This window comes from Trichomycterus rosablanca, chromosome 8 (assembly GCF_030014385.1).
Source record: "Trichomycterus rosablanca isolate fTriRos1 chromosome 8, fTriRos1.hap1, whole genome shotgun sequence".
Lineage (NCBI taxonomy): Eukaryota > Metazoa > Chordata > Actinopteri > Siluriformes > Trichomycteridae > Trichomycterus > Trichomycterus rosablanca.
This window is the reverse complement of record NC_085995.1, coordinates 11,830,011-11,853,489: the sequence shown is the minus strand read 5'-3', so window position 1 is coordinate 11,853,489 and position 23,479 is coordinate 11,830,011.

The window sequence follows — 23,479 nt, the reverse complement described above, 5'->3', positions numbered from 1 at the left end:
GTGAGGTGTATAGCGCCAGTGCCCTCTGCTGTTTAAAGTGAATATCGATTCATTTTACATGTCTAATTGATTTGAATCATGGATTTTTTTTAATCGGTTATTAACTGTATTGTGGTGCATCGTTACATCCCTAATTGTGACCAAATACAATTCAAGCTATTGAGGGTTAAGGACCTTGCTCAGGGGTCCAACAGTGACCATTTGGCCTTTAGTGGGGCTTAAACCTGAATGACATAATAACAACTTGTGTTGTGTATCTTTTTTTCTACCTAAGTTAGACAAGCCATGTTTTTAGATCCCCCTATTCATGTACAGTGGACCCTTGACTTATGAATTTAATTGGTTCCGAATGGCTGTTCTTAAGTCAAAATGTTCATTCGTTAAACCTATTTTTCCCATAAGAAATAATGTAAATAGAATTAATCCGTGCCAGACCTCCCAAACCACCGTCTTACCTAACCTTTCTAATGTCTTAAAAGGTCTTTTTTATTATAAATACAACAGTGGGTGTGTTCGAAAAGCTAGGGAGCTGTCTACATAGACAGCATTTTACGTCATCCTGTGCGCGCTCCTGAGAAGGAGGCTGTTCGAAATCCTAGATGCCTTAAAATCCTCACTGCTGAGGCATCTTAATATTTCAATGTTATTTTGGCTCAAGAACGAGTGAGCATCCGACGCTGCCTTAGTGATCAAGGCAATCCCAGCATTCATTGCGGGTCGGGTGCTCTTCTCTCACAGAAAAATAAACATGGCTGATGGGGCGGAGAAACGAATGGAGTTATTTTCAAACGTAAATAAAATATTACTGATTTTTAACTTGTATAAACTTGTACTGAGAGTTTTTATTTGCAAGTTCGGGCTTGTCAGGAAATTTAACCATTATCGGTACATGAAGGAAGATGTTATATTGACGTTCGCGTGCTGTGCTACCTCAGTTCATTGGTTTTAATAGCAAGATGCTAAATGCTAAACACGAAATGCGAAACCCGATGGAATCGCTATCTAAGTAGTGCGTTCGAATAACCTGCCTTATAAGTCATTGACTTATTAGAATCCTCTCTACTAAGGCAGCTGCCTATGTAGACAGTAAGACAGCAAGGCAGCTCCCTAGGTTTTCGAACACACCCTATATTTTCCCTTAAATCTTAAATTATAGAACAGACCTTCCTGTAATAAACAATAATAAACAACAATACACAGTAGTACTGTACATAAAACACACATCACATTTCAGTACAGTACGGTTCAGTGTGCTGTATTGTACACCATAATAAATTTCCTTTTTTTCTTTTTATAAAATGTATCTACCAGAAACAACAATAACTCTCATATTTCTCTATTACTTCCTTCTTTATTTCAATAGTGTTGTATTTTGTAGGTGTAATTGCACGAAAGAAAGAATACGTTACTCAGCGATTTCCTTCTTCTCTCTCACTCACTGTCCCCTCTGTCTGATACAGTGACAGCTACTGGCAGGAGTAATTATACAACACAACGAAAAGTAATAGATTTGTTCATTTTCTCAGCAGTACACTTCCTCTGCACCTTCTTTGAGGCCATTTTAATATTGAATTTTACAAAATATAAAGAAAACATCGAAAAAACACTGTCTGCTGTCCACTCACTGTATATATGTATATAGAGAGAGAGAGACGGTAGACGTTTACTTGTTTGTGACATCACGTGTTTTGCGAATTTCGGTTCGTAATCCGAAATTTGTTCGTACGTTAAGTTGAAAAAGATCGTTCGTAACCCAAAATGTCCGTATGGTAAAACGTTCGTAACCCAGGGGTCCACTGTATCTCTTTTTTTATTTTATTGGTAACTTTCCGTCTCTCTCTATTCTTCCTCTCTCTGACTGTTTTGCAAATATGCAATATGTCTCTTGTCGAGGTATCCGACTTCGGTGCATCAATTAAGGATTAGCTTCTCCCCCCTGCTTGCGGTGTTCAGGTGCTGAGTCTATTCAGCTCCTGAACAACTTCTTTATTAACTTTCTGCTCCTCCTCCCTCTATGACTAATCACTCATGACCGGTGCAATTTGCCATCAGCTCAGAAACAGCCCAGCCTGCCAGGAACATCCATTTATGAGCCAATAACCACTGAATGATTTCTTCCTATTCACTGAGCTTTGTGAATAGTGCTGTGGAGCAGAATGACTGACAAACTAATCTGTATGTGTACACATGGAATGCTCATCAGCTCGCTTATGTTAACACTATGATTTGACCTGAGTAGCTCTTGGAAGTTTTAGCCTATTTAAAGCCTTTCAAAATGTTTCCCACGGAAATCAATAAACTGTAATCTATGCTCTTTTAAATAATACCAAACTGTCAGCCTTAGGTCATAAATTATCTGTCTAATAAGCGGAAATGCACTGGCTTCCTCCTACATCTTGACAGACAAGTTGTAATGTCTTCATGTCAGTCAGACACAGTTCTGAAAGCCGGCTAGAGTGTATCTGTTCAGCTGTAACTTTGTAAAACCATAAAAGCATTATCCATTGTACTGTGCCCACCTACCACACCCACTCTAAACTGCACTTTAAAGCATTCTCCGCACCTAATCAAAGGTTACTTGCTTCATCTCGAGAGCAAAGCTTTAAGAAACAAAACTAACCTAACTACTCTTTGCCTGCTCACTTGAAGAATTCTTTAGTTCTGGTTTTGCGAAATCAGTTTGTGGATGATGACAGCTTTCTAGTTTTGTACTGTAGCTGTCACGGGCACCCTTCTGTTAGAAGTTTTCCCATGGGTGGTGTGGCAGCCTCTCAAATTTTTAGCTGCTGCCAGTTTTCTGAGATTCCTGTCTTGTATCTTGTTTGAGTATTTGGGTTGTAACTTTCCAGTGGATTAAGCAGCTGGCAGAGTTGTAACCATATCCTCTATTAGTGTTTTAGTCATTACCTGTGTTTTTCAGTGTTTCTTGGTGATTACATGGAATGCAGTGTTTCTGCTCCAGTGGTGTGGTTTAGTTTTGTGTATTTCTTAAGTTTTATTATTTTGCTCATTTAGTAATTATTTCCCTGCCTTTTTTTCTTTTGCCTTTGTCACAGCATTGCTCTGTTTTGCTCATGCATCCTTCAAATGGGTTAATTAACTGTTTGTCCTAGATTTAATATTATGTTAAGTGTCATACAAATAAGGTTTTGTTTGTCCTTTTTTATGTGTTTGCTTTCTTAAAAACTAGACAATCGGTGTTAAATATACAACCCCAAATCAGAAAAAGTTGGGACAGTATGGAAAATGCAAATAAAATAAAAATGCAGTGTTCCTTACATTTACTTCGACTTTTATTTGATTGCAGACAGTGTGTACCCAGTGTTTTATCTGCTTAACTTCATTTCATTTGTTAATATACCTCCATTCCTGCAATTCAGGCCTGCAACACATTCCAAAAAAGTTGGGACGAAAGCAATTTAGGGCTAGTAATGAGGTGAAATAAACTAAATACTGATGTGATTCCAAACAGGTGATGTCAACAGGTGATTGCAATCATGGTTTGGTACAAAAGCAGCATCCAGGAAAGTCTGAGTCTTTGATGAGCAAAGATGATCAGAGGATCTCCAGTTTATCAACAAATGCGTAAGAAATCATTAATCATCAATAATATCATTAAATGATTTAAGGAATCGGGAGGAATTTTAGTGCGTAAAGGCCAAAAGTGCAAGTTTAAGCTAAACGCCTGTCATCTTTGATCCCTCAGATGGCACTGCATCAATAAAATAAAAATAAAACCTGAAACACTAAATCACTTGGTATCCTTGGTGCCAAAATGTCTTTTAAGTGTGGTGAAAAGGAATGGCAACATTACAAAGTGGTAAATGCTTTACTGTCCCCACTTTTTTTTGGAATGTGTTGCAGGCCTGAAATGCAGGAATGGATGTTTATTAATAAATAAAATGAAGTTGACCAGGCAAAACATGAAATATCTCAGGTTCATCCTGTCTGCAATGGAATAAAAGTCAAAGTAAATGTAAGAAACTCTGTGGTTTTCTTTTTCTTTTCTTTTTTTTTTTTCATTTTCCATGCTGTCCCAATTTTTTCTGATTTGGGATTGCAATACTTCTAATGGTTAGACTGAGAAACGAAACATTTACTTCAAACAGCTGTCCATGCTTGTTAAATTTTTTTCTACATTAGTTAGTCATTCCCTTCCAGCAGTCTCTCCTACGCTCTTACAAATCTGCTTTAGTCCAAGGTCTCTAGAACTCTGCAGTAGTGGTAAACCTGGCCAGCTGAGGCATCAGTTTGTGTTTAAAATTATCCAGTGACTAATAAAGAGCAGTGTTATAATCAATTAATTAAATACTAATGATCAACATATCAAAATAAACAACATAAAAAAAGATGAAAACATGATGATAATGATAATCTGACCACAATACATGTTTCCACTGTGTGATAGTCCATCCTTCAGCTTAAGCTTGCGCCCTTGGCCTTTACGCACTAAAATTTCTCCGATTTCTTGAATCATTTAATGATATTATGCACTGTAGAGGGAGAAATATGCAAATCCCTTCCAATCTTTCTTTGAGGTACATTGTTTATAAACATTTTAATAATTTTTTTCACTCATTTGTTGACAAACTGGAGATCCTCTGATCATCTTTGCTCATCAAAGACTCAGCCTTTCCTGGATGCTGCTTTTGTACCAAACCATGATTACAATCACCTGTTGACATCACCTGTTTGGAATCACATCATTATTTAGTTTTTTCACCTCATTACTAGCCCTAAATTGCCACTGTCCCAACTTTTTTTGTAATGTGTTGCAAGCCTGGAATGCAGGAATGGAGGTATATTAATAAATGAAACAAAGTTGAGCAGATAAAACATGAAATATCTTGATTAAAACTAAACAAATCAATGAATTAGTAAATCAGTAAGTCACTGAAACACCAGAATTTTAAGCTCATCTTTAACCTTATCTGCTTGGCAAATGCTGTTTGAAAAATGTTCTGTGTTGGTGGAAAACAGGACTTAAATAGCATAACTTAGTCAGAGCAAGACTTTAACATGTTCTATTTACTGCATTTGAGTTATTATGGGGGATTTAACTCCATAAACAATAATATTTTTGTGAGACCCTATATTTCAACATATAATACAAATGCGAGATGTGATAGATGATTTACCCCATCCCTAAATTATCTTCGTGAGACCCTGTACTCTCACAGATAATCTGTAAAACCAATGCGTAGAGGAAAAACTCATTGGTGGATGGATCATTCTCAGCACTGCAGTGATACTGACATGGTGGTGGTGTGTTAGTGTGTGTTGTGCTGGTATGAGTGGATCAGACACAGCAGTGCTTATAGAGTTTTTGAACACCTCACTGTCACTGCTGGACTGAGAATAAACCACCAACCAAAAATACCCAGCCAGCAGCGCCCCGTGGACAGCATCTTGTGACCACTGATAAAGGTCTAGAAGATGACCAACTCCAACAGCAGCAATAGATGAGCGATTGTCTTTACATTGACTTTACATCTACAAGGTGGACCAACTAGGTAGGAGTGTCTAATAGAGTGGACAGTGAGTGGACACGGTATTTAAAAACTCCAGCAGTGCTGCTGTTTCTTATCCACTCATACCAGCACAACACACACTAACACACCACCACCATGTCAGTATCACTACAGTGCTGAGAATGATCCACCACCTAAATAATACCTGCTCTGTAGTGGTCCTGTGGGGGTCGTGACCATTGACGAACAGGGTGAAAGCAGGCTAAAAAAGTATGTAGAGAAACAGATAGACTACAGTCAGTACATGTAGAACTACAAAGTGCTCCTATATGGTAAGTGGAGCTGATAAAATGGACAGTAAGTGTAGAAATAAATGTTGTGGCTGATCAGTGTATAGTGTATTTTAACAAGATACAGATAAGAGAAACATAACATGGCATTAAAAGATGCTTCTTGAGTGCTTATTAAAAGTCGTAAAAATGCTGTTTTCAAAAGATAGGCCTTAAGCTTTTTTTGTGAAAGTGCTCAGTGAGTGATTGTCCATCAGCTCCTCAGGGAGAGAATTCCAGAGCTTTTAGGTAGACCCGATAATAAAGTGTTGCAATAGTCGAGTCTGAATGTGACAGAGGCATATTTGTTAGTTCTTCACTATCAGCAGAGAACAGAATGTTCCGAACCTTTGAAATATTCTGAAGGTAAAAATATGCAGTTTTGTAGATAGTACTGTGATTTTTAAAACTGATCTCACTATCAAAAATAAATTTGAACAGGACATGCTTCTATTAGTAAAGTTAATAGCTGACATTGTGATCAGTCAACTCCGTGACTTATGGACCCGCCTGTGGGACCATACACATATTAAGGTAATTTCTGTATCAATAACATATATAGGGTGTGTTCGAAAACCTAGGGAGCTCTCTGTATAGACAGCATTTTACGCTATCCTATGCGCACTCCCGAGAAGGAGGCTGTTCGAAATCCTAGATGCCTTAATAAGCTGTCTAGTAAGGTATCTTAAAATTTCAATGTTAGTTTGACTCAAGAACGAGTGAGCATCGGAAGCGTCCTTAGCGGCCAAGGCAATCCCAGCATTCATTGCGGCACAACTTTTCTCACAGAAAAATAAAAAAACATGGCGGACGGTGCGGAGAAACAAACGGAGTTCTTCCAAATTTTCTAATGAAGATAAATTATTATTGATTTTTAATTTGTATAAACTTGTATTTGCAAGTTCGGGCTCGTCAGGGACAGTTTAATCGTTTTCAGTACATGAAGGGAGATGTTATTTGACATGCTAGAGCATTGTGCCACCTCATCCCATTGGTTTGAATGGCATGGTGCTAACTGTGTTAGCTTAGTAAACCCAGTGTTATCGCTGTCTACGTAGTGCGTTCGAATAAGCTGCCTTATGAGTCGATGACTTATTAGAATCCTCTCTCCTTAGGCAGCTGCCTATGTAGACAGTAAGACAGCGAGGCAGCGAGGCAGCTGCCTAGGTTTTCAAACACACCCATAGTCTTAGTAAACAAGGTACCAATTAAAAGCGAATGTGAATATTATTATTTTTATCTATAAACTACCTTAATAAAACAACAACAAAAATATACATTCTGATAAATTACAGTATTTGTATTTGTCACAAATCCAGCCTCTGTGTGCTCCCGGCGGTCCTAGCCATGTTTACGTGCCATGTCTTTGTCTCTGGGAGCACATGGTTGGGGATGTCTTGTTTATGACTCCAAGTTGATGCCCCTCATGATGATCCACAGCTGAACCTTATTGTATGGTGAATGCTCAAGGCATTTAATGGAATTGCTGTGGATCATTTAATGGAGACTGTTTTGGTTTTCATGCTCATTGGCTTGGTTGTAGTCATGCCCTGATTTTGCCGTTTATGGATTTGGATTATGCACAGGCTCTTGCTTAGAAGTCATGTTTAGTCTTGTTCATGTTTAGCCTTAGCATAGGATTCATGTTGAGGTTTAGCATGGTTTATGGGTGTTTAGATTAGTGTTAGCGGTTAGTGGAGCATTTAGTTTAGCTTTAGCATTGTTCATGTGTTTGTGTCTGGTGGTTTGTTATTTTTAAACATAGTTAAACATCTCTGTGTGTGTGTCTCTACCCCTCTTTAACCATTTGTTACAATATTTTGTGTCAATATTGCCAATTTTTATATCAAACAAACCAGCAGGATGCAAGCCCGAGTCGCACGTAAGTCGCACACACGGCGACTTCAGATTTCACTCGGACTCGTTTCAAATGACTCAGACTCAACTCATGACTCGCAAAAAATGACTTGTGGACAGCAAAAGTCAGCAACATTAGTTACGTGTGACAATGATATGAGCAGACATCATTCTGATCGTGTCACGCTCCGGCCGTCTTAACCCACAACACACGCAATGGGTAAATGTTCCAGCTTCCGGCAAAGTGATGAAGCGTCGCTCCCTACTTAAAATGGTGAAATACCCTACGTAGTGCACTTCACAGTGAATGGAACGCGCCTACAGAATTGGCACTAATGATTGTAAGAACCGCTTTCTGAACCAATCAGACCTTCTGATTTTATTTGTTAGTAAGAAATGCTGTTATTTGCATTTGTTATTTGTATTTAGTTTGCAGCGTCACACAGAATGAAACGCTTGATTGGCTTTCTAACGAGAGTTAGTGTTTTACTTCACAACCGGGAAAAGTTTGGAAGTTTTTAATTATAAGCACATTTACAAAATAACGGATTATATTTCTAATGGGACACACGCGTATAAATTTAATAGCATCTAGAACAAGCTAAGGTAAGCAGTATTATGGATTTTTTTTTGCTGTGTTTGGGATTTTGGCCGCTGTGCCGTAATTTGCAATGAAAACAAAACGTCAGTTTAAGCTTTTAACTGGTACCTAGGAAAGTAAAGTCACGAAGTAAAATGGCAAAATACAGTCGCTAATCTGTTGTTGTTTTTTATCTGAACTTACATATTATTTGTTTATTTCTACGCTACACTTGCAATATGTTTTGTGTATATTATATTGACTCGTGACTTGACTCAGACTCTAGCCTAAAGACTCGTGACTCGACTTGGACTCGTATTTTGTGACTTGTGAACATCTCTGGCAGGATGTCACAATCACATTCATACTGTCTTTGGTGCTTCAAATAAATAAGCTTAAAAATACCAAAAAGATTATTTTATATGTTCTGTCCTGCTGTTTTCCAGACTGTAAGCAATAAAAACCCTCTAAAACTTTTTCTGGTTAAAAGCTGGAACTCTGACACTCTAATATGGGTTTGATTAATGAAAAACAGAATTTGGAAGCTATGGTTGGTATAAAGTTGCCTGTCAATGCTTGCAGCCGTTTGTATTTGAATAGCATAGAATGCCTTTATTTGTCATATATACATGCATACATACAGTACAATGAAATTCTTTCTTCGCATATTCCAGCTTGTTTGGAAGCTGGGGTCAGAGCACAGGGTCAGCCACTGTATGGTGCCCCTAGAGCAGAGAGGGTTAAGGGCCTTGCTCAAGGACCCAACAGTTGCATAACAACAGTTATTATGAATTCGAGAGAACAAGATGAATGAATCTTGACCATAGATAAGAGTACAGCTCTGTACTTTGATTCCAAAAAATAATTTGTATGAGTCATATTCTGACTTGTTTGAGCAGTGATTCAGTCCAGGTTTTTACACTCTGGTGTAAAATTATGTGTAATGGCAGAGTCTGAGTCTGAGTTTGAGACCCAACATGCACAAATGTCTTTATTTATTTTTACTGTTGGAATAATTTGGAGAATTTTGGTGACTAATATGGAGTTTCTTTACTCCAACCTCAGCTCCAGATCAGAATTAGTTAAAAAGCTAAAAATTTGGTATGGTAATAATAAACAACCTCTTCCACAGGAACGAAATGAATGTATACTTTAAGAGGTTTTCAAGCGGCACAGTGGCTAAGTGGGTAGCGCTGTCGCCTCACAGCTCAACTGTGTGGAGTTTGCATGTTCTCCCCGTGTCTGCGTGGGTTTCCTCTGGGTTCTTCGGGTTTCCTCCCACAGTCCAAAGACATGCAAGTGAGGTGAATTGGAGACAGTAAATTGTCACTAAATTGTCCATGACTGTGTTCGATATAACCTCCGACTCACATGTAGTAAGTCGGAGGTTAATAAATAGCTTTCTTGTTTTAAGATGGATGAATATTGAATATTTCTTTACCAACACTATCAATACAATTGATAAGCCTGGAGTTGAATGTATCCACTAATGCCAAGTTCACACTACACGACTTTCAAGTGGTTCAGATCGATGTACAGTTCACACTACACAACTGGATCTCCTTCACTCTGGAGTCTTTTCAGTCATTGTGTATTTCACACTACATGATTTATCGTTGATAGGGCGTCTACCGTCATGAGGAATTGCAGGCGAGTCTGTCTGGTCTCCTAAACTACGTTTTGTCACAAAACCACACATGAGAAGTGACGAAAGGTTTAATGATACCAAGTCCAAAAATGCACGTCAACAAGTAGTCAGTGATCAAATTTGTTGATGCGCTGATGTGCAGCGTAAAAGCTAAGTGGGTAGCGCTGTCGCCTCACAGCTCAACTGTGTGGAGTTTGCATGTTCTCCCCGTGTCTGTGTGGGTTTCCTCCGGGTGCTCCGGTTTCCTCCCACAGTCCAAAGACGTGCAAGTGAGGTGAATTGGAGACTCAAAATTGTCCATGACTGTTCGATATAACCTTGTGAACTGATGAACCTTGTGTAATGAGTAACTACTGTTTCCTGTCATGAGTGTAACCAAAGTGTGTAAAATGTTAAAATCCTAATAAATAAACAAACAAACAACTTTAAGAGGTTTTCTATAACATTTAACTATACATTTGTGGAATAAAAAGTCTGGGTATGTCTTTCAGGCAGAAATTGCACAAAAATAGGCCTGAAAGTGCTGAGGTTTTAACATAAACAATCTTCTTTCTTACATCAGTGAGCTATTTACTAAAAATATTTTGCAACTTATTGTTACACTTATCAGACAAGTGAGATTTAGGACAGTTACATAGGTCAGGGTTCACCAGCCTTTTATGGAAAAGAAGATAAATTCTGTATTATTTTTCAAATAGGATAAAGACTTAATCTCATCTCATTGTTTTATTTTTTTTTCACTTTATACAAAGCAAGGTCAGCTGATAGTTTGTGTTTTCCCTCTTTCTTGTTTTGAGATGAATGAATATTGAATATTTCTTGTGCAACAATTGATAAGCCTGGAGTTGAATTTATCCACTAATGCCAAGTTCACACTACACGACTTTCAAGTTGTTCAGATCGCTGTACAGTTCACACTACACAACTGGAGTCTTTTCCGTCGTTGTGTATTTCACACTACACTATTGATCAATGATAGAGGGTTTTCCGCCAGAGATGGGGACTTAAGTCTGTGACTCGAGTCTGAGACGCACGTAAGTCGCACACACAGCAACTTCAGACTCGACTTGGACTCGTTTCAAATGATCATTCTGATCGTGTCGTTTTCTGCTTTTTAATAATGCTCCAGCTGCCTTAACCCGCAATGCACGCAATGGGTTAATGTTCCAGCCAGCTTCCGGCATGATGATGAAGCGTCGCTCCCTACGTAAAATGGTGGAATACCCTACGTAGTGCACTTCACAGTAACAGATAATGTAAATGGAACGCTCTTACAGACTTCCCACTAATGATTGTAAGAACCGCTTTTGGAACCAATCAGACCTTCTGATTTTAATGGTTAGTAAGAAATGCTGTTATTTGCATGTATTTAGTTTGCAGCGTCACACAGATGATTGTTAATGAAACGCTTGATTGGCTTTCTAACAAGTTAGTGTTTTACTTCACAACCAGGAAAAGTTCGAAGGTTTTTAATTATGAGCACATTTACAAAATAACGGATTATATTTCTAATGGGACGCATGGTTATAAATTTAATAGCATCTGGAACAAGCTAAGATAAGCAGTATTATAGATTTTTTTGCTGTGTTTGGCCACTGTGGTGTAATTTGCAATGAAAACAAAACGTCAGTTTAAGCGTTTAACTGGTACCTAGGAAAGTAAAGGCATGAAGTAAAACCGCAAAATACAGTCGCTAATCCGTTGTTGTTTTTTTATCTGAACTTACATATTATTTGTTTATTTCTACGCTACATTTCCAATATATGTTTTGTGTATATTATATTGACTCGTGACGACTCGGACTCTAGCCTAAAGACTCGTGACTCGACTCTGACTCGTATTTTGTGTGCTACACGATCTACCATCAGGAGGAATCGCAGGCGAGTCTGTCTGGTCTACCAAACTACTGTTAAACTATATTAAGCCCCAGTCCCACGTTTTCCGCTCGCTCTTCCCCGCGAGCGAACACTGAGTTGCCTCTGAGCTGCCAAATCTAGCGGCGTCCAGTCGGCAAGCGAAAATCAGGACAAAAATTGTGTAGTGTGAACTAGGCATAAGGTATCAGCTGAGGAGGTTGTAATTGGAGGGAAAAAAAAAAAAAGCAAAAGATTTATGACGGACACAGCAGTATGTGCAGTAATAAATAGTGTTCTATTGTCACTTAAAATGTGTGACACATGCTGACATACTAAAAAAAAGACCCGAAAGTGATTCCACTATCTTAGGATCTTTCACATCTATGAGATGTGAAATAATCAAGTCTAGCGTATGCCCTGTGCTTATGAGTGGGACCTGACAAATGCTGTTAAGATCAAATTTTTTTAACAGCTTAACAAACTATGAAGTTATTGGATCTGTGAGTGCATTCATGTGAATATTAAAATCTCAAGTAATTAAAATACTGTCAGTATCTGTCGTAGTCCTAGAAAGCACTTCCCCAAACTCATTAAGAAAGTCTGTATGATTCCTGGGTGGATGATAGCTGATAAGAATAAGAATAGGCTGATCAAGCCTAAATTGTACTGTTAGGTGTTCAAAAGTGAAGAATTACCCAAGAGAAATCTGCTCGCAGTTAAATGAACTGTTATGCAAACAAGACACACCACCATCTTTCTTTCTCTCCTTAGATACGCTAAAATAATTAAAATGTACAGACACAACTGCAGAACTACAGCACCATTACTTTCGAGCCATGTTTTGTCAGGAAAAGAAGGTCAATACTGCAATTTTCAATTAATTATCCAGTAATAAGATATTTGTTAGTTAGTGAGTAAACATTCAGTACAGATTTAGGAACCAGGTGGTGTGGCAGCTATTTGTTACTTCCTACACTGTTTGAAGTAATTATTAATTACTTACATTGCTGTAATTACATTTTGTTGTTTCTTACTGACATGCCACTGGGTACCAATGATGACCACAATGTTTTGTATAGCAGCATGGTTTTTAGCATATCAGGGAAGCACTGAGTGTCCAGTTTTTTTGGTAGCTCGACCCCATCCTCAACCCAATTATTGCATCTGAAGCTTCAACCTTTCCGTTGCTTCTGTGCATATCCTGAGGATGGATGATGCTATGAAGCAAATTAGAAGCTGGCATTCGGGTTCCTGGTGTGTTTGGGTAAAGTTTATCAGCTTTAAACAGCTCATCACAATTCCAGGAAATTTTAAATTGTTTATAAAGTTCACTTTGTGAGGCACCCAGGTGGCGCAGTGGGATATTCCACTAGCACACCAGTGCTGAGATTCTGAACTCCTTGGTTTGAAACTCGGCGTTGCCACCGGTTGGCTGGGTGCCATCCAGTGGGCATAATTGGCAGTGGCTGCAGCAGACACAGTTCTGCTAGGGTGGGATGACCAGACAATGTTATTGTTTCTTAGTGGCCCGGGGGCAGTGAATAGAATTAGCTTTGGTTTGGCCCTGAGACATCCCACCACCTAAACAGAATTATGTCTTTGCTGACTTCATTACATGGGACAATTTTGTCAACAGTTGCTGTTGCCTCAGCCGGTTGGTCCGCAGACGAGTGAATACTTTTGGCAATATAGTGTATGAACTATATGAACTAGCACAGTGGGCCATGCTGCGGGGGGTTGGCCGTTCAGCTTGTGGTGATTCTGGCAATAACGGAGCCTCATGTCTTTTTTTTTTTTTAGTGAATAGACTTAGTTGTGGATGGCTTGTGTCTGTTATTCTTCTTTCTACGAACAAGGGTCCAGTTATTGTTTCTTACTGGCCCAGGGGCAGTGAATAGAATTAGCTTTGGTTTGGCCCTTAGATATCCCACCAGCTAAACAGAATTATGTCTTTGCTGACTTCATTACATGGGACAATTTTGTCAACAGTTGCTGTTGCCTCAGCCGGTTGAATAGCGAGCATCGAGCAGGTATTTTTCATCCTCCCGTATCTTCATCTTTCATCCATTCCAGCATTCCAAACAGCTGGCAGACACTAGAGGAGTGATGGAAGGCATGAAAATAAAAGTTCTTTGTTGTATAAAATTACTTTTTCACTACTTGAAACCAAATTCAGCTTACTCCTCTTCGATAAAGAAAAGAACACTGATCAGCCATAACATTAAAACTACCTCCTTGTTTCTACACTCACTGTCCATTTTATCAGCTCCACTTACCATATAGAAGCACTTTGTAATTCTGCAATTACTGACTGTAGTCAATCTGTTTCTCTACATACTTTTTTAGCCTGCTTTCACCCTGTTCTTCAATGGTCAGGACCCCTACAGGACCAGTACAGAGTAGGTATTATTTAGGTGGTGGATCATTCTCAGCACTGCAGTGACACTGACATGGTGGTGGTGTGTTAGTGTTTGTTGTGCTAGTATGAGTGGATCAGACACAGCAATGCTGATGAGGTTTTTAAACACCTCACTGTCACTGCTGGATTGACAATAGTCCACCAACCAAAAATATATCCAGTCAACTGCGCTCCATGGGCAGCGTCCTGTGACCACTGATGAAGGTCTAGAAGATGACCAACTCAAACAGCAGCAACAGATGAGCGATCGTCTCTGACTTTACATCTACAAGGTAGACCATCTAGGTAGGAGTGTCTAATAGAGTGGACAGAGAGTGGACACAGCGCTGCTGTGTCTGATCCACTCATACCAGCACAACACACACTAACACACCACCACCATGTCAGTGTCACTGCAGTGCTGAGAATGACCCACCACCCAAATAATACCTACTCTGTACTGGTCCTGGGAGAGTACTGACCATTGAAGAACAGCATGAAAGGGGGCTAACAAAGCATGCAAAGTGCTTCTATATGATAAGTGGAGCTGATAAAATGGACAGTGAGTGTAGAAACAAGGTGTTGGTTTTAATGTTATGGCTATTCGGTGTAAATACTGTGTATATATATATATATATATATACAGTGTATCACATAAGTGAGTACACCCCTCACATTTCTGCAAATATTTTATTATATATTTTCATGGGACAACACTATAGAAATAAAACTTGGATATAACTTAGAGTAGTCAGTGTACAACTTGTATAGCAGTGTAGATTTACTGTCTTCTGAAAATAACTCAACACACAGCCATTAATGTCTAAATAGCTGGCAACATAAGTGAGTACACCCCACAGTGAACATGTCCAAATTGTGCCCAAAGTGTCAATATTTTGTGTGACCACCATTATTATCCAGCACTGCCTTAACCCTCCTGAGCATGGAATTCACCAGAGCTGCACAGGTTGCTACTGGAATCCTCTTCCACTCCTCCATGATGACATCACGGAGCTGGTGGATGTTAGACACCTTGAACTCCTCCACCTTCCACTTGAGGATGCGCCACAGGTGCTCAATTGGGTTTAGTCCATCACCTTTACCTTCAGCTTCCTCAGCAAGGCAGTTGTCATCTTGGAGGTTGTGTTTGGGGTCGTTATCCTGTTGGAAAACTGCCATGAGGCCCAGTTTTCAAAGGGAGGGGATCATGCTCTGTTTCAGAATGTCACAGTACATGTTGGAATTCATGTTTCCCTCAATGAACTGCAGCTCCCCAGTGCCAGCAACACTCATGCAGCCCAAGACCATGATGCTACCACCACCATGCTTGACTGTAGGCAAGATACAGTTGTCTTGGTACTTCTCACCAGGGCGCCGCCACACATGCTGGACACCATCTGAGCCAAACAAGTTTATCTTGGTCTCGTCAGACCACAGGGCATTCCAGTAATCCATGTTCTTGGATTGCTTGTCTTCAGCAAACTGTTTGCGGGCTTTCTTGTGCGTCAGCTTCCTTCTGGGATGACGACCATGCAGACCGAGTTGATGCAGTGTGCGGCGTATGGTCTGAGCACTGACAGGCTGACCTCCCACGTCTTCAACCTCTGCAGCAATGCTGGCAGCACTCATGTGTCTATTTTTTAAAGCCAACCTCTGGATATGACGCTGAACACGTGGACTCAACTTCTTTGGTCGACCCTGGCGAAGCCTGTTCCGAGTGGAACCTGTCCTGGAAAACCGCTGTATGACCTTGGCCACCATGCTGTAGCTCAGTTTCAGGGTGTTAGTAATCTTCTTATAGCCCAGGTCATCTTTGTGGAGAGCAACAATTCTATTTCTCACATCCTCAGAGAGTTCTTTGCCATGAGGTGCCATGTTGAATATCCAGTGGCCAGTATGAGAGAATTGTACCCAAAACACCAAATTTAACAGCCCTGCTCCCCATTTACACCTGGGACCTTGACACATGACACCAGGAAGGGACAACGACACATTTGGGCACAATTTGGACATGTTCACTGTGGGGTGTACTCACTTATGTTGCCAGCTATTTAGACATTAATGGCTGTGTGTTGAGTTATTTTCAGAAGACAGTAAATCTACACTGCTATACAAGTTGTACACTGACTACTCTAAGTTATATCCAAGTTTCATGTCTATAGTGTTGTCCCATGAAAAGATATAATGAAATATTTGCAGAAATGTGAGGGGTGTACTCACTTTTGTGATACACTGTATATACTGTATATAATTATTGTGTCATCTCTTTCTTGTTGTGAGAGTCTGCTACTCCAGACATGTTGTTTACTTGCTTTAGGTTGCTAGCTAATAAAACATAAACTCTGCTACTTCATAGTGTGTGTTAATTAGGGTTGTACTTTTTTTTCCCCCTTAAAGCCTGGTTGATCACGGATGTGTCTACTTTGTGGAGTTTTGTGACTTCACACTGCATAATACACCTAAAGGTAAATAGCTACTCACCTAATATCAGCCAGCAGGATACAACAAAACTTTAGAAAAAGTTGAAACAGTAAGAGAAAAGTTTTGTATTTGCTGTATTTTTTTTTTAATTAAAATCAGCATGTCATTGTGAATTGTGACGGTTCTCTATAGCAACAGCAGAGACCAGAAAGCAAGTTATTAAACACCTTCTAGCAAGCTAGACTGGAAGTAAGAGGACTCAGCCATGCTAATAAAGTAATGCCCCCAGGTGTAATGAGTAATGTATAATGAGAGGAAAGACACACTTTGAAGTGTAGTTCTGAGAGACTTTTTGTCAAACTGTACGCCTTCATCTTCAGTCAGCCAGTGTTCTAAATCCCAGAGTAGTGCACAAAATGTATGATAAATATATCCATATAATAACGCTATTGGTTTTAATATAAATCTCGTGCCCTACAAAGAAGTTTATACAGTAGAACCAATATGCAACCTGATGAAATACACATATGATGAAATTCACATTGGTGCAATTGTGAAACTAATATTTAGAGTAATCTGTAAACAAGAGCCACATTCAGGTATTATATTTAGAAAAGTCATTATCTAAACATGGTCTAACTCAGAAGTATGTTGTCTACATGACCATTTAAATAATCAGATTACAGCCGCTCAGGTGGCACAGCGGTAAAATACGCTAGCACACCAGAGCTGGTTTTTGCTCAGACAGATGATTGTATGTGTGTGCAAGCACATTTGGTGGGGGTGTGAATACTTTTTCTCAGGCAGGTGATTAAGTGTGCAAGCACACAGTTGCTTTTGTTTAGGCAGGTGACTGTGTCTGTGCAAGCACTCATTTGGTGGAAGAGTGAGTACATTTGCTCAGGCAGGTGACTGTGTGTAAGCTGTGGCTTGAGCAGAAGTACAGTAGATTGACTCGTCTTTTTAAAAATGAATTGGAGTAAATTGGACAAAGAAATGGGATAAAAACTGGAGTAGCGGACAAACAAGTGGCCAGATCCAAAAGCTGTATATAAACCATAGTGTTGGTAGGGTGTGGGCAAGTATGTATATGGGGTAAGGGGTGTAATTAGTTTTGCTGAGAGAGGTGTGTGTGTGTGTAGTGGGGGTGTAAATATTTTGCTCAGACAGGTGACTGTGTGTGTGTGTGTGTGTGTGCAAGCATGCAGTTGGTGGGGGTGCAAAGAGCTCAGGTAGGCGACTGAGTATTTGTGCAACATGTAGTTGGTAGGGGGTGTGCATACTTTTGCTTAGACAGGTGATTGTATATGTGTGTGCAAACATTTAGTGGGGGTGTGAATGCTTTTGCTCAAACAAGTGATTAAACGTACAGGCATTTGCATTTACCTTTGCTTAGGCACATAACTGCAAGCATGCAGTAGGTAAGGGTGTAAGTACTTTTGCTTAGACAGGTGACTAAGTGTGTACAAGCACGTAGTTGGTGTTGGGGGTAAATCATTTTACTCAGGCAGGTGACTGCAAAAATGTAGTTTGTGGGGTGTGAACTTTTGCTCAGGCAGGTGACTGTGTGTGTGTGCACGCAGACAGTTGGTGGGGGTGTGAACACTTACTCAGGCAAATAACTGTGTGTGTGCAAGCAGACAGTTGGGGCATGTGATTACTTTTGCTCAGGCAGGTGACTGTGTCTGTAAGCATGTAGTTGGTGTGGATGTGAATATTTTGCTTAGGCAGGCAAGTATGTGTGTGCAAGGACATAGTTGGTGAGGGTTCAAATACTTTTGCTCAGGCACATAACTGTGTGTGTGCAAGCAGACAGTTGGGGGATGTGATTACTTTTGCTCAGGCAGGTGACTGTGTCTGTAAGCATGTAGTTGGTGTGGATGTGAATATTTTGCTTAGGCAGGCAAGTATGTGTGTGCAAGGACATAGTTGGTGAGAATTCAAATACTTTTGCTCAGGCACATAACTGTGTGTGTGCAAGCAGACAGTTGGTAGGGGTGTGAATACTTTTACTCAGGCAGGTGACTGTGTGCAAGCATGTAGTTGGTGGGGGTGTAAATATTTTTGCTCAGGCAGGTGAGTGTGTGCAAGCATGTAGTTGGTGGGGGTGTAAATATGTTTGCTCAGGCAAGTGACTGTGTGCAAGCATGTAGTTGGTGGGGGTGTAAATATTTTTGCTCAGGCAGGTGACTGTGTGTGCAAGCATGTAGTTGGTTGGGGTGTAAATATTTTGCTTATAGGACATAGTTGATGAGGGTTTAAATGCTTATGCTCAGACAGCTGATTTTTTGCCACATCTACTGGTAAATCTTGTGGCACAACTTTATGGTAACACCTATCGTTATGGAGGGGGATGTCCAGCAAGCTAATGGTCAGGTGTCCAAAAATTTTTGCCAGTATTTTGTACATTTATTATTAAAGGCAACCTTTGTGCCGGTATTATTTTCCCTCTATATACATATTTAAATAGTGATTTGGAATGCATTCATATATGTTCTCAGCATGGGTCCACTCCAGGTCTCTTCCCTTCATGTTTACATGTTTTCCTGCTGTCTCTTCACTTTGGCTGCAGGTTAGTCTTCATTATATTCAGCTGTTTACCGTGTGTAGCCTCATTAGACTTTTCTTGTATACGCTTTTTGTTTTCACCTTCTTGCCACAGACTATGCGTACATATTGCATTCAATTCTGGATCTTGTTATAGTCTACAGTTTGCTAGTCGTTAGTATCTTCTATAAACCATCATGCCAGTCAAAACATTACTGTTTTAAAACATTAAGTTGACTAAGATATTTAATGAATTGATGACTTGTGAGCTTGACTAATGAAAGAAACCACACACAGTTAGGAGTATGCTTAAAAAAAGTATTTAAACAAATTTATATATTGTTTAGTTAAATCATTGTTTATTGTACAGTTTGACAAAACGTCTTGGCATAACAACACCAGAATCTTATCAGAGCTGTAAAGTATGTTGGAGGGAGCACTATGGTTTGAATCTGCTTTGCTGTCTCAAGGCTTCAACACTGGTCAGACAGAGTAGGCAGAACACAAGTGCATTAGATCTGTGAACTCTTGCTTGAATTTATTAGGTTTTGAAATGAACATTTTGTGTTTTGTGCTGGACTTTTTCAGTCCAGCCTGAAATGTGAGTTAATAATGTGTGTCAGATAATATATATGTATTTTATATATATATATATATATATAATAAATGTTTGTGTTGCTAATTTAGGGAGAATTTTTATTTATTTTTGAAATTATTATTATTATTTTGCAGCATATTATTACTTGTCTATCCTTTTTCTTTCTTTAGTACATCCCAACTACCTGCAAATATGTTCAGTATATAAATAACGTAATGTAGTTCTGCAATTACTGACTGTAGTCCATCTGTTTCTCTGCATGCTCTATTTAGCCCCCTTTCATGCTGTTTTTCAATGGTCAGGACTCTCCTAGGACCACTACAGAGCAGGTATTATTTGGGTGGTGGGTCATTCTTAGCACTGCAGTGACACTGACATGGTGGTGGTGTGTTAGTGTGTGTTGTGCTGGTATGAGTGGATAAGACACGGTAGTGCTGATGGAGTTTTTAAACACCTCACTGGTTTAGAAGGTCTAGAAGATGACCAACTCAAACAGCAGCAATAGATGAGAGAACGTCTCTGACTTTACATCTACAAGGTGGACCAACTAGGTAGGAGCGTCTAATAGAGTGGACAGTGAGTGGACACGGTATTTAAAAACTCCAGCAGTGCTGCTGTGTCTGATCCACCCATACCAGCACAACACACACTAACACACCACCACCATGTCAGTGTCATTGCAGTGCTGAGAATGATCCACCACCTAAATAATACCTGCTCTGTAGTGGTCCTGTGGGGGTCCTGACCATTGAAGAACAGGGTGAAAGCAGGTTAAAAGTATGTAGAGAAACAGATGGACTACAGTCAGTAATTGCAGAACTACAAAGTGCTTCTATATGGTAAGTGGAGCTGATAAAATGGACAGTGAGTGTAGAAACAAGGAGGTGGTCATAATGTTATGCCTGATCGGTGTATATAAGCACCAAAATAGATTGACTTGGACTACCTGCATTCAAACAGGTGTATAACAGAAAAATGCTGTTTAGCCCTACCTGGCCTTATGTGAAAAAAAGTAATTGCCCCCCTTAGCAACTAAATCAACATCAACCAGTCAACCAAATACAATTTGACCATTGGGTTTAATTTCACAATCTACAACCAGGCATGATTACTGCCAGGCTTGTCAAATCCAGACATTATTTTAATAGAACCTGTCTGGCATTGTGAATCAGGCTTGAAGGTTTTAAAAAGCAACACCTTATGCCTTGTTCTGAAGAGATTTGAGTATAAATGTCACTGAAATTTGTCAGTCTGGGAAGGGTCACATGGCTAAGGCTCTGAGACTTCAGCAAACTAAAGTGAGAGCCAATATCCACAAATATAGAAAACTTGGAACAGTGTGGAAAATCTTCCCAGGAGTGGATGGCTTAGCAACATTTCAACAATAACTCACTGACGACGCACACAGAGGCACATCTAAAGAAATGCAGTTCTGATTTGCCCCATATACACAATTCTACAATAAGAACTGCATTGGTTCACTGAAAGAGCGTACTGCTTTACCGGCCGAGCAGTGCGCACTGCCTCGAATCTAGTACGTACTGTTTAAGTATGCGGACGCAGCATTTACGATAAGTTACAAAACTGACATAGGGCAGATTGATTGTTTTGCTGTTTTCTTTCACTAAGCGCCACCCACAGTCCAAGTAAATATTGCATTCTTTTTTCTTTTTTGATAACCCCAAGGTGTCTCTAGGGGTAAGTGGAGTCGCAAACATTTACAGAGGGATCTTCTATATAGTAAAAATATTTTGCAACTCTAATGACCTTTTAACAATAAAATAAATAAATAAACTAGTATGCAAGTGCTAAAACTAAAAGCAATATACACAAGACAGATAGGGACATAAGTTGTTAATGAAACTACCCACACTATAACATGTGGACTGCTAGAACAGAGCACACAAAACAGAGGCTTTAGTAAGGCATTCATGTTTATTATTATTATTATTATTATTATTGGGTCATTCCTGGGATTGGGTGCATTTTGGACCTTAAATTTGAAAATGAAACACTGTTTTAATTTGTTTTTCATGATTTATTATAAAAAGGACATGTTATACTTTTCCAAACTAATATTGGTCAAGCTAAATTAAACATGCACCTCATTTACACTGTGACATAACAGGGTGGACATTCTGACATAAAATTAGCCATTAGCTAGCGAGTGAGCAAAACCATGCTTTTTATCTGCTTTTTAGTGTGATCATTTAAAGGATAAAATGTGAAGAAAAAAAACAACATTAAAATGAGGAGTTAGCCACTCATCTTCCACAGTTGTTTTCCTTCTAAGCTCCAGGAAATTAGTTCCAGGAAATGATGTCAGTATGCAAAACAGCTATTCATTCTTAAGAGACAGTAGTAAGAAATAACAGGGTGGACAGCAACTTGAGGGACGTGTGAAAAACCCTTATAATCAGCAATAAAATGAAACTCATAAAGGAAAAAAAATCCAAGGTTTAGAGGGACGTAAGCAAACCTTTTAAGGGTGATTTTTCAACTGGGGGAACTTTTACGTCTCTAGGTTATAAATTTGTGTTAAAAATACTTTATTACAAAACAAATATTTTAGGTATTAAAAAATCATTCATTGCATTGCTAAAAAAATTACATACCAAAATAATTATGATTTCCATTTTTTATGATGATTTAAACATCAATATTTTGCTACTGTGGCCTTGTCCCCAACCCAGACTTTAAAACTTCTCTGCTTTAATAAAATGCTAAAAAGTGATCAATTCATTATAAAAATTGCAATATGAGTTTTATAATAACTTAAAAAGAAACAAAATGTAATTTTTTTTCATATTTGTACAACCTATGCATATTTTGGAGCAATATATGACTGTCCCCAGCATTATCGTCATTACCGCAACAGTGTACGGTTTCTGTAGGGAATCATTTGAAGGTAACACTTGTTTATGTTGTAACCATGGGAACAAAGACTCGCAAGGAAGCACATGCCAGCCATGAGAGAAGATTGACATTTTAATGTCTGGAAATGTGAGTAATTTAATCATGTATTCCTTCTGATCATAGAGTATATTTATTCAGCATCATTACCATTTACATCAATATGGCAGTACTTTACCAAAAAAAAAGAAATGTACACATTATTTATATGTATTTAAAGTGCATCTTGTACTAGCTGTTGACTAGCTTTAGCAAATCCATGGCCTAGCTAGTTTTTTTCTTAAAAAAAGTAAAAATTGTCATTACCGCAACACGTCATTACCAACACATAATGACATTTTGCTATGCCACTTCGCAAATAAATGTGAAATATTAAAATTCTATATAAGCTCAATTGTAGCCATCATTAAGTCTTTGCTCTAAAGCATGTAAGCATTATCTTGACATAATTAAAACTAAATTATTAGTAATTTTACTTTTCAAAAGTTAAGATGGTAAAAAGAGCCCGCAATTGAAGAATCACCCTTAAACAGTATTGAAAGACTGAGATATTTTCATGATTAAACCTCATATATCCATCACTAAATCAGAATGTACAGCACTGGGGACATGGGAAAACCTCTGGTATCTAAGAGATAAAAACAGTATGTATACAGTAAATTTTTTTTAAAACATTGTGTTTAGTATTTGAAAGTGTTAATTATTTCAGTAAGATGTTTAGAAATTGTTTTGTTTACAATTTTATTTAATAAATCAATGATCAGTACTGGGGACACAAAAGGCACCGAATTGTAGGAATGACCCAATTATTTGAATGCGCAGAGTTCGTTAATGTTGTGATTTTGACTACCTAATCCTGCC